This window comes from Equus caballus, chromosome 18, assembly GCF_041296265.1.
Source record: "Equus caballus isolate H_3958 breed thoroughbred chromosome 18, TB-T2T, whole genome shotgun sequence".
NCBI classification, from domain to species: Eukaryota; Metazoa; Chordata; class Mammalia; order Perissodactyla; family Equidae; genus Equus; species Equus caballus.
The window spans coordinates 77,161,317-77,174,277 of NC_091701.1; the positions used below are offsets into that span (position 1 = coordinate 77,161,317).

The window sequence follows — 12,961 nt, forward strand, 5'->3', positions numbered from 1 at the left end:
CTGTTACACACTAGCTGGTTTAATCCTATATTTACATTACTATTCCTACTTTTTCTGTTTTTTTTTTTTTTTTTTTATATTTACCTATAACACATAGGAACAGAAAAAACTGTATATAAGTTTCAACTATGGACTTCAGCTCTTTGCTCTAGAGACTTGCTTTTCAATTAGTTTTGGAGGTTTTGTTAATGGTTTGGTCTTAACTCTTACCTACAAGAATAGAGAAACCAAGGTGAACACAGAACTAAGTCCATCTCTGGAATCATGTAGGAAGAATCCAGATCTCCAGGAACCTGCCCAACCTGCAGACTGAACCAGGTCAGGGGTCATCTGGAAATGATGTCTTTCCTGGTGACCTTTTAGAACTGAGTAAAGCCTTTGGATATGCCCTGGTCTAGACTGAGCTCCTCAGTAGGATTAGTTTGGAGTAGCAAAGCTGAGTATAGAACAATGTATGCACTGTGCCACAAGATCAGCCTCAATTTTCACCTTATTTACTGGTTTTCAGACTTTGAGCACATTACTAACAGTTCCTCATTGTCCAGATGGGAGTAATAAACTACTCTTTATAGGGAGGGTCAGGTACAAGGACTAAATAAAAATAGAAATTCCTAGCTTGGTGCCTGGCATAAAGTAGACACTAAAATGATCGTTCCCTTCAGCTTCCCCCTTTCGCTTGGCCTGAAGAAAAGATGATGTCTTCTGCCTAATCTCTCTTAAGCTTCTGGCTCAACAGCCAACTCTGAACTCAGAATGGCTACCCTGTTTGACTATGTAATAGATGTAGTCTAAAGATTCTCTCTGAACAATCCTCATATAGAAAGGGATAAGGACTGAGAATCTGCTCTCCTGGCAAAAAAGCGACAAGTGCCATAAAGCAGGACTACTGAGGGCGATTACTACTGAAGCTCATTCCTTCGTGGATTCAGGAGAAAGGTTGCTCATAACAAAAGTCTTAACTAAACTAGTACCTGTACCCAGAGCATAGTGGCTGTATTAGTTTCCTATTGCTGCTACAACAAACTACCACAAATTCAGTGGCTTAAAATAACACCAACTTATTATCTTACAGTTCTGGACGTCAAAGGATGAAATGGTTTCAATGCACCAAAACCAAGGTATTGGCAGGGCTGTGCTTCCTCTGGAGACTCTTGGGGAGAATCCGTTTCCTGGTCTTTTCTAGCTTCTGGAGCTACATTCCTCAGCTCAGGGCCCCTTCCTCCATCTTCAAAGCCAGCAGCACAGCATATTCCAATCTCTCTCTCTGCTTCCACTGTCACATCACCACCTTCTGCCAAATCCCCCTCTATCTCTCTCCTGTAAGGACACCTGTGATTACATTTAAGGCCCAATGGGATAATTCAAGGTAATCTCCACATCTCAAAATCCTTAACTTAGGCCCTTCTGCAAAATCGCTTTTGCCATATACAGTAATATTCACAGGTTCCAGGGGATGAGGATCTGGATACCTTTGAAGGCCATGATTCAGCCCACCACAACAGTTCAGAACATGGATTCTGGAGCTAGACTGCCTATACCTGAACCCTAGCTTCACCACTTACTGGTTGTATGACTTTGGACAAATTACTTAACCTTGTTTCTTATCTGTAAAATGGGCCTAATAACAGAGTCTACTTTATCAGGTTGCTATGGGGATTAAGTGAGTTACGTGGAGATCATAGTTGCACCTACCTCAGGGGGTCATTGGAGTAATTACCTGAGTTAACACCTGTAAAGCTCTTAGAACAACACCTTAGAATACAATAAACGCTCTGCAAATATTAGTTATTATTATTTCTATCACCACAAAATAGTACTATTTTATTATCATTATTATCATTGTACCTTACACCAACTTGGGTACAATGTAAACCCTGCTCAATTGCTTTAATAGCATCTTCTGTTAACATAAGACACATTTACTTCCTGCCCTCTGACAGTGATGTTAGTTTACTGCCATTGATCATTTTCTTTCTACCTCTCTGATGCATGCAGAGTCAGAGTCCTAAACGTAGCTGAAACTAAACTCTGGCAAGCACAAACAATACAGTCTCAGTGCCTTTCCTAGTTTGTAGACACATATTCTTAGTACTTCCTTGAGTACCATCTACTTTCCATGCTGGATCTTTATTCACTCTTTTTAGGAACAACTTCGCTGCTTTTCTTTATAAAACAATTAAGCAAGCATGCATTATTTAACAAGAAGCCAGCCTTTGTAATTCATGCACATTTAGGAGAAAATAAAGTAAAATAGACAAGTGACTTATTTTAATAGGAATGAGACTTAAAAAGACCAACCAAAACATGTCATTGATATAAATATTGCTGGCAAAAAACAACATGGCTCATGATTTAGACAGTTTAGCCTAGCCATGGAAACTAAATGGTCAACAGTGAGTCTAAATATAAGCCCTGTGTCTTAAAAAAAAAATGTTGCTACTTCCTTAAAACAGGACACTGGCCAAAACAGCCTTATTGAAAGGGCTAAAAACAATTCAAGGAAACTTTAAATTAATAGGAGAGCAGAGCCTAGAATTACGGTAAGCATACTGATTTAACAAAAATTTAAATTAGAAATATATTTTGAAATTTTATTGTACAAATAATACTTTGAGGATTAATTTAAAATACATGTTGGCTGCTGATCTGCAGGCAGAAGTGGGAACAGTGCCAATCACCAACTCCAGCAGCAGCTCTTATAGGTAGTGGCAACCCTAATCCAGACACAGGGCAAACTGTGTAATCTAAAAATAAAAGAAATGTATAGTGTTCCTACATTAAATAATAGATTTTTGACAAAGACAGAGATTTACTAATTTTAATGTATCTGGCTATATCAAAAATAAGATTTACAGGGGCCAGCCCCATGGCATAGTGGTTAAGTTTGGCATGCTCCACTTTGGCAGACCGGGTTCACAGGTTCGGATCCCAAGAGCAGACCTATACCATTTGTAAGCCATGCTGCAGCGGCAACCCACACACAAAATAGAGGAAGACTGGCACAGATGTTAGCTCAAGGCGAATTTTCCTCAGCAAAAAAAATAATAAGATTTATAAAAAACAATAATTTTAAAACCACATATTGAACCACAAAAAGACTACTTGATGGCTTCAGTGCTAAAAGCTGAAAAAAAAGGGGGGAAGTGGTGTCACCACCAAAACCCAAGCTGGATAGTGAGCAACAGCCCTCACAAAGGCAGAGACCACATGCCAACACCAAGCCCAGCTGCACTGATGTGCCACAGCATGTTACACTGGCTACATCCAGCACAACTATTCTACCAGCAATTGTAACCTTCACCCTGAGGAAGCAGGATTCGTGCCCAGTAAATATTTTGTCCCTCGTTTTTGGTGCCATTCAAGGTAAAGATGAGTATGGTTTTCAGAATACGAAATATATGTAGGCAGCTCTACTTACAAACAGGTTAGATTCCAAAAGGCTGTTAAATCCATGAGCTTAAAAGTCCAAAACCATGAGTGAGATTTAGGCTTATGGGGTCTGCATTTCCTCCTAGCTGACGTATTTTGGGCATTTTTTTAAAACTGCCCTGTTTTGTTTACAGTGAACGTTTGCTGAGGCAGGAACCCCTCCCTGCCACAATCTCTCCCAACAGAAGGGAGGGAACCGCTGGCAGCTAAGGAATCCACACCAGAGCTTCACCTGCAGATTAGAAAAGGCCTTGAGCCCAGGGGGCCATCTGTGGTTTTTGATAAGCTTCCACAGCAGCGCTGGCATTCACCATGCTCAGCCTTTAAGCCCTTGAACGCTTAACTTTAACCTGAATTAACCTTTGACTAAATAGGCATCCCACTTTAACGACGACCCTCCGCCGAAACCATCGCAGACGTCCACACTTCTTCACCTTTGGCTGACTGTCAATTGTACAGCTACCTCTTTTTTCACACAGCATGTGATTGTCCTTCATAGTCATTCTCATTGTCCAGTCATATATTTAATATGCGTGATTTTCTCACCTTCAGTTTTTTACACTATGTCTACTTTTGTGTCTATCAATCTATCACTACTAGCACTACTTTTAGGGACAAAACTGGGTTTGTAATATTTACAAAATACCTCAAAACTATACACACATAAAACAAACATGCTATAAATAACAACGGCTGAGTAGAAAATGCCCATCTGTTGGTGACCAGCAGAGATGAATCCCTTGCGCTGGAGCATACTTGCCCCTATGCAGAAAGTTCCTAAGTTACACGTTTGAAGCAAATCAGTTTGCGCAGCAAACTTGATTTCTACCAAGAAAGCAAATCTACCATGCGAGGTCAGGGCTTTCTGTCCGATATATTTAGAGATGCCATTTTAGATGTTGCTGGTGCATGTGGTTTCAAGCCAAATAGTAAAGAAGGTTTGAAGAAAATTTCAGCCTCATGTCTTTTTTGCAAAAGATAATGAATTTATATTCTTTGAAGTAATCCAGCCCAAACTACTGTAGTGGAAAGGGATACCGTTCCTCTGTACTTTCCTCAACAAAGCAAACAGCAAGGGGCTGGCCCATGGCCAAGTGGTTAGGTTCGCGCGCTCCGCTTCAGCAGCCCGGGGTTTCCCCAGTTCGGATCCCTGGTGTGGACATGGCACTGCTTGTCAGGCCATGCTGAGGCGGTGTCCCACATAGCACAACCAGAGGCACCCACAACTAGACTATACAATTATGCACTTGGGGGCCTTTGGGGAGAAGAAAAAAAAATGATCGGCAACAGTTGTTAGCTCAGGTGTCAATCTTTAAAAAAAAGAAAAAGTGAATAGCAAGAGAGTGGCTGACTGCTAATAAGTACCTGCAATTCATCAGGGTCTTCAAATTACTCAGAGCTAAAAGCACCACAGCAACACTCAAGGTTTTCTAGGCGAGGAAGCACTGACAAGTCAATGATTGATTTTACAGAAAAGCAGCCATTAATTAAACAAGCATGGTGGCACACTCCATACTTTATCTTTTATAAGATTAGGCAAATAATACAAAAGCAAAAGATCCAAAATATTAGGGATCTTTTCAAGAAAGCAAGGTCTAGTCATTATCAGGAGCCATTCTGTTTCATACTTCACATCCATATCTTCATCAAAGTAAATGACAGTTATTAAAATATGACCCCAATCATGAGGAAAATGTTACATCATGCTTTCATATCTACTCTTTAAGAAGTTAGGAAAGCACGATTTAAAAGAAAACGTTAAAAGATAATATTTTATGGTGCTTAAATAATTAAATTTTACCTGTCCAGAAAAGTCACACATCCAGTGTGCGGGAGTACTAAGTATGGCATCTAATAAACATTATCCACTATCTCTGGATTTTATTGTCAGAGTCTTATAAGTCTAACATTAACCATGTTAGGAGACGTATTTCCCTTTTTGCTCTTACAAAAAGTATGGCCATCTGTGTCGTCTGGAACTGCCACCCAGCAATAATTCAGGAGTTCTAACAATTGTTCTTACTGAAGGTAATCCTTTCTTGTCACTAACTCCTGGACTTAGAGAAACTCTTAGAAAAATTTCCTCCAGGGGCAGCCCCTGGGCCAAGTAGTTAAGTTTGCCTGCCCGGTGTCAGTGGCCCGGGATTCACCGGTTCGTATTCTGGGCAGGGACCTAGCACTACTCATCAAGCCATGCTGTGGCAGCATCCCACGCAGAACTAGAATGATCCACAACTAGGATATACAACTATGTACTGGCGTTTGGGGGGTGGCAGGGAGAGGAAGATTGGCAACAGATGTTAGCTCAGGGCCAATCTTCCTCACCAAAAAGCATTTAAAAAAATTCCCCAAATAAAAAGCCCATGGTGGGAATGCCGACTAACGCCGCCATTCATCAGAATCATCAGAAACTATGGAGTCAAATTAAGTACCTATGTACCCTAAGACCCAGCAATTCTGCTCCTGGGCATATCTATGCCAAATAAATTCCCATATCAGCCCATAAACAGACATGGATGAGATTGGGGGAGGGCCTGCTCCCTGGACAGTAGATAGGTAAAATGTGGTGAACACACCACCAAGTAACAGCACTAGAAATACAGTACTAAGTGAATAAGGGAAGAAGCAAAATGAGAGAATGCTCCTTCAGTGAGAAATGAGAAAATGTGGCTTCAATCCTGAACATGTGGACAGGAAACATTTGTCAGAGACCATGTATGCAGAATCAGCAGTCTCTGCGACATAAACTATGTGGACACAGTTCCCGGCAATTTCGTAAAAGGCCATGTTGATTTTATATTACTACCTAGTTTTTCTAAAGCAGTGTAATTAGATGTCAACTAAGGAAATGGTAAAAAAAAAAAAAAAAAAAAAAGTGAGATTAAGCCTCACTGTTGACACTTTCAGGTGTTTCGTTATTTAGTAAAAGCTTGGAAGGGAAAAGTGTTTAAGTTCAAAGACGACAAGAGTTTAAAAGTGGTGCATGGTGCATAATAAGCTACATTCCTTAAACAAACCTCTCCCTCATCTGATGAAAATCAGCTACAAGCTACACTGGCAATTTCCATTCACTTTCTCTTTTTCTCTTTAAAACACATGAACGCAACACAACACGCACATATGCATGTGTGCACCTTTGTTAAAAAAGTAATATGCTCATTTTTAAAAAAATCCAGGCAGTAGATGAAATGAAGAATCAAATGAAAGCAACTTTTAATACTTGACCATCTTTCACTGGGAGACAGAACGTTATGCTGTTTAGCAGCCTACTCATTTATCTTTCCATGTCAATTATCAATCTATGCCATCATTTTAAAGTAATTCATTTCTGAATTACACAGTATTCAGAATATACAATTATATAACCATTAACAGTTTCCATCAGTGATTTTCTAACATTTAACAGGTTATTCATTCACTTTAAAACTCAAGAATCCAGAACAAGGGTCAGCAAACTTTTCTGTAAAAAGCCAGATAGTAAATCTTTTAGGCTTTGCAGCCATGTAAGGCTCTGTCACCTATCTTTGCTGGTTTTTTCCAACCCTTTAAAAATACAAAAAACATTCTTAGCTTACACAACTGGCTGGATTTGTCCCAAAGGCTATAGTTTGTTGAACTCTGGTCTATACCCTAAATCATGGTATTTTTGCACCACAGAATGAAAGACTACAATGACGCCAAACTCTTACAGAAAATGCAACATATAGCTGAATAAGCGATATCAACATCATCTTTTCAAAACTCTACTTCTAGACAGAAATTCCATCTTTTGCCTGACATCCGACAGTGACAATGAGTATCAAAGGAGACAACAGATATATAAAAGGCCTTAAAATAGCACTGACCACAATTATACATCCATAGTTTTATGCCTCTCCCCATCACCCATTTTTTCCAAACTCCTTTCTATAAAAGATCATGATTGGCTTAGAAATACGAAAAACAAAGCAAATTATTATTTGGCAGTCAAAAATAATTTAGTGACGTTGTATGGTAGTTTAGTCAAAGGAAACAGGATAGGAAATAGCTCAGAAACACTAAATGCAAACCTCAAAAGGGTAGGCTTCAGTATCACATTCACAAAATAGTCTTGATTTACTTCTCTAAGAGAAAGAACAACTTGATACTTAAAGTCTATCTGAAATTCTGTACCCTTTTAAGAGAGCATTATCTTCTCTGTACCATCTGGCAAAAGAGCTACACAATGCTATAGAATATATTCAATCCTAACACTGCAAAAGTTTTTTCAAGATAGGGTTTTCTTATAACTTCTAAAGAACGGAGGCTGAATTTAGTAGGAATTATTTAGGTATTTGGGAAAGTTTGATAAATGGAGAAAATAAGAGTTAGTAGAAGGGCTCTTATTATCAAATTATACCTAATAAGGTACACATTTCATCATCTTAACGTCTGACAGCAGAGCTCCTTCAGGCAAATCCATGGAAAAGCCACTTACAGTGGAAGGTGAGGCCTTGCAGCATCAAAGGAAGGCTAAGATGCTCTGAGAAGACTCGGGTAGCAACTGTTTCTTCTCTCTCTGGAGAGGGAGAGGGAGGGAAAGAAGTCTCCTCCAGACGGCAGTGGCTCAGGGGCCGCAAGAACACCAGGAATCCACCGAAACCTTAGGGAGGGTTTGGCTTCCCCACAACGTGACATTGAAGCTTCAGGCCAACAATCTAGCTCTTAAAGGCTCTGTCTGGACATCTGGGTTACAGACATATAAAATATTAGTTCACGAGAGCAGCTGCTGTCAAGAATTTTCATCCCAGAATATTTTAATAAAATCATAGTTATTATATTTTAAAATCTCTTTTTAAAACCGAAAATTATATCCTTTTGACTAAAGTAATGGTTAAAAAAGGGGAAAAAACAATTATAGGTCTTCAAAAATGTGTAATGAAGAGTAAATGGCATTATAGAGTTTGCGGATTTCCTGTTCTCTTAACCAAAAATGGAGGGAAACATGTTGAGCAGAAGCATTTTATACAATACAATTGATTCTGTGAGTACTAAAATATGTACTATACTTCTAGAATCAAATAAATCTTTCCCCAACAAACCAGAAAGCATTTTCTTTCAGTGTTGACTGGCAAAATTTAGGTACTAAATTAAAAGACACCATCACCTAAAAACCCACGAACACTTCACAGAAGATTAAGAAATAAACAGAATAGATATAATCATCCTCGCAGACTTAAGAATATCACTGTACCATTTGCTCTTCAGGACTTTATGTTCAGCTCAAATAGCAAAGAAGACCCCTAGAAACGGCACTTTGACATAGTGGTAAGGGAAACACAAACTTTAAAAACAGAAATAATTCAAGAAGAGGTAGAAAACCTGTGTCCTCATTTCTCTTTTTGCCGAAAATTGTCCCTTACTAATACAATGTAAATTTGCTTTTGCTGGCTTAAGATGACCCTAAATCCTTCAGTTATTTTAAACTTATAATACTCAAAGCCTTCAAAAGTAGAAGTTCCAAAAAGAAAAACTGTAGGCAGTAGAGCTCTTCAGATCAACAAAGTGATCAGCGGCAGCAGGACATGCAATCTTACACGACCAGGAACAGGGTGTAAATTAAAATGGGGGTGAGCGATGGTCAGGATGGAAGAATACTTATTATAAACATATGTATAAACATATGTAATTCTAATTCTGCATATCTGAGACATATAACCATTTTAGTAATGTTATTCTACTAGGCAAGAGACGTTCAAATTATATTAGTTTAGACATAAGAGTCATTGTTTTTTAAACCAATTGTTACAACCAACTCCAGGACTTCACGATAAAGTTACCTTTTGAAGGAGAATTGACATGTAATGAATGATTTTGGTTTGCCAATGAAATTCAGGAACCAATTAAGAATACAAATTTTTTGAGATGTGGCTGTTGGCTATCTGCAGCTCAGGAGACAGCTGGGTTCTGAGCTTGATGGACACAGTCACCGGGTGGCTGAGGAAATCTGGGAGCCCTCCTCCTCCACCTGCCTTTCATAGTCGCCATCTCCAGTTCTTCAGGGGGCCCTCATGGGCCCTCTCCTTTCCGTCCTCAGGAACCTCATCTACTTCAAAGACCTTACCTTCCAATTATAAGACAACTAGTCCCCAAGTCTCTATCTTTAGCCCAAATTGGCATTTTTTGACTCTAAACTGGAAATCTCAGTATCAATTTATAATCAGTACCATAAATTCACCGCATTCTAAACTGAACTCATTATCCTTCTCCCATGAAATCTGTCTTTTCCTGCTTTACTAATTAGTTAATATTATCAGTTCCCCTGATCAGTAGAGCCAAAAATGTAAGAGTCACCCTTCTTCCCGGTCCCTGCTTCCCATGTAGTCACCAACTCCTGACAACTTGCTCTTCGAGTCTATTGCTATGGCCTTAGTTCAAGCCGTTCTCTCTGTCCCTGGCTACTGCAATAGCTTCCCATTTGGTCTCCCAGCCTCAGCCCTCTCTCCTCTGAGCTGGCACAGCTCTTGGCTGCATACCGCTACCCAGCCCAACCCTCCCCATTCCCTTAGCATACTGTTCCTTATGCTTCACATGTCCTCCACCTCTAGATGCACACACAGGAAAACAACTTCCAGTAACTTGGTTTCTCACGCAGATTTTCCAGTGAGGGAAAAATATACTAACTATGGGAAGCAAAACATGCAGTTTACTTGACAGTTCTACTGTATATGAAGAGCAGACATTCTGGCATATTTGTCACTCTTCAGTGAGTCTGCTTAGTGTGCCTTTCCTCCAGGCCTGATCAACTCTGAGTACACTGAGAAAACTTTAATTTCTAAACCTGAACAATTGAAGAGGAGATACCACTGCCCTGAGAGACTTTTCCTGAGCAGAAATTAGCTCTTTTGACTCTAAAAGCAAAAACCAAAACCTATTAGTTAAATTCATGACTTTACTGTAGAATATACCAAATGAAACCAGCACTACAGAAGTTTTTAAGATCAGCTTATAATGGTAAACAACTGATAATAAAGACAGAAGAGCATTCCGTGTTTCAAATGAAAAATACATGATAAAGAAATACATTCTCAATTCTGTTCTAAAGTCAGTCTTTCCTAATAATAATAGCTAACACAGACGGAGTACTTACTATGTGCTAGGCCTTGGGTTAAATACTGTATGTACATGATCCCTTTTAATCCTCACAACAACCCCATGATGCACATCTTATTATTGTCACCATTTTATAGATGAGGAAACTGAAGCTTAGAGGTTAAGCAACTTGCCCAAGCTAGTAAGAACCAAGAGTCAAACCCAAGGTTGTTTTTCCAAAGCTGGGGCCTCTAAGCTCTGAGCTCTACTGGCAAGATACTGGGGAGGGCAAGGAAGCATGTATAACTTGAAAAAGCCTCAGAGATAATTCAAATGCAATTCTCTCTCTCCACTCCACTGAGGGAAAATACTGAATAAAGGGAAAAAAGCAAGTAACCCCTAATTTCTTCTTAAGTGGTTTATATTTGCTTTTAGAAATTAGTAATCTGATCTCAAAGTTGGCTGTTATTTTCTATGAAGCAGGATGATATGTGTTTTTATGTATATCATATATTTCCTTAATAAGACAACTCCAATCTGAGTTTGATTTTGCCTCTCAATGGGCTATTCTACAGCATCAAGAAGATAATATAGAAGAAATACTGTAAATTGGAAGTAATTCTGTAACTCGTTCTGAGCAGCTAAAAATACTAAGTAGAATACAGACCAAAATAAACCCTTATTCTGATAAATTAAGTCCACCTATATCTTAATATCTTGCAAATGTCAGGCATTCAATAAATATCTGTTAAATGAATGAATCAATCTGGAGTTAGGCTACATGCTTGCAATCTGTAGCAGGGAGAAAAATGAAACGATGTGAGAAACATAAGACTGTTACAGCTTTTGAAAATTGAAGGCTTTCTTAGCCCAATTTACAAGAATCTGCATAGGCCTCCCACGGTTTCAGCGAGGGATGTGAGCCTCTGCGCAGGGCTCTATCAGTTAAGCCCGTCACTTACACCGATGTTGCAAACATTCCCTAGAAATGGGTTTGACAACACTGTGACAAAAATCTTTAACACTCCCTCCCCACCCACCCGGTTTTCTTATTTCAAAAACATTCGTAGAAAGATGTTTTCCCCCTGACGTTAAGACATAGTAATGAGAAAAGTCCAACACACTGCTATGGGAGGGAAAAAAAAAGTCCTTACATAAAATGGATGAACAGAATTTGATGACTCAAGGTCATACCATGACTAGCAACTACTGTATTATAAAACAGTGACTACAGTGATATCCTCCAGGTTTATAAGCTTTTAGGAGCTCTTTCTCCCTCACTTAATGGTCTCAAAATTGCTCATTTTTTGGAGACTGTAAGTGCACTTCTAATTTTGTTTCCGCCCTCACTGTGAGGCCATCAACCACCACACTTTACTGCTGCCAGGGGGCCTCCCCCCTGTCCAACCTGATGTTGGCTGAGAAACCAGATAACCAGGTTATCGGAGAAGCCGGAAGGTGTCTGTCTGCTTCAGACTGAACCCCAGGACCTGTTTTTCCATCCTTTGCTGGTTCCTCGGGTACCTCTGTCTTCCCTGCCTCCAGCATGAGGGATTTCGTTGGCTTGCTTCTCTTCCTCTGGCGCTGTCACCAAGTGCTTTTCTCTCCCAGAGTTCTTTTCCCTGGGCTGGCCATGACTACACTCCGTCTTTTCTTTACTGTCTCCCAAGAAAAGCACAGGTCCTCCACCCTTTTGTGAGAATTGTACTGTTACTATAGAGAAATAAAAAGTGGATTATAAATGTGGAAAAATGGTTTAGGAAATCTTAAAATTTTTCATTGTGATTTTGCTCCTTAACCAGTGTATAATGACTCCCCTGCTTGGCTGCTTCCAGAAGACTAAGTGCTCACTTTCTTCCTTGCTGCACTGTGAGCTCCTTGAATGACCGTCTTATTTTTGTGTGCTCCAAACCTAAAAGCCACTGACACATAGTAGGCTCGAAATACATGCTTAACTATAAGCTTAATGATTAAAAATATCAATACACTGAATTAAAAAAGTAATTTAATGAACAAAATTGATTATTAATATATTTTAGTCTAATATCAACTAAATAAATTGCCTTGAAAAACAAAAATCCAGCTAAGAGTGAACATTCAAAAGAAAACATTGCATTATTTGCTTTATGGGAACTATAAGCGTTTGCTGTTAAAAGGGTTATTTTTACAGCAGTAACACAGTATCCACTTTTCTTGTAATAACTAAAAAGAACTAGTTGTCAGTTTCATAGGAAAGCTAAAACTGAATCTTTGGCTCATTGCTTAGTTTTATCATGTTTCCCACTAAGTTTTTGCAGCTGTTTATGAATGTATTTAAAACAAGCCTCACATCAAATGAGAAATGGTTAAATACCTTCTTTAAAAAACTCACAATTGCTAATCTAAGTCTCATTTGTGGTCTTCAATTTTGTGACTAAAAATAAAACAAAGGCAAATTCAGTGGTTTAGCAGAGTAGTAGCCAAAAAGATGAGAATGGTTGAA

At 39.1% G+C, this 12,961-nt stretch overlaps 1 protein-coding gene across 16 annotated transcripts in view; it reads right to left on the reverse strand.

The window, feature by feature from the left end:
• The window catches only part of TRAK2 (trafficking kinesin protein 2), a 61,654-nt gene that overhangs the window by 40,533 nt on the left and 8,160 nt on the right, over positions 1-12,961 (reverse strand). For 3 of the 16 annotated variants that reach the window (XM_070241601.1, XM_070241607.1, XM_070241602.1), the window contains 2 exons: positions 12,004-12,192; positions 7,886-8,133 (listed from right to left, as the gene is read on the reverse strand). The exons of 4 other annotated variants lie outside the window; for them this stretch is intronic. The gene's annotated coding sequence lies outside the window, so the exon portion shown is untranslated. Of the gene's footprint in view, positions 1-3,418; positions 3,530-7,885; positions 8,134-11,887; positions 12,193-12,961 lie in introns of those variants that run through there. 9 more of the 16 variants (XM_070241606.1, XM_070241600.1, XM_023622352.2 and 6 more) reach the window with 5 other exon arrangements.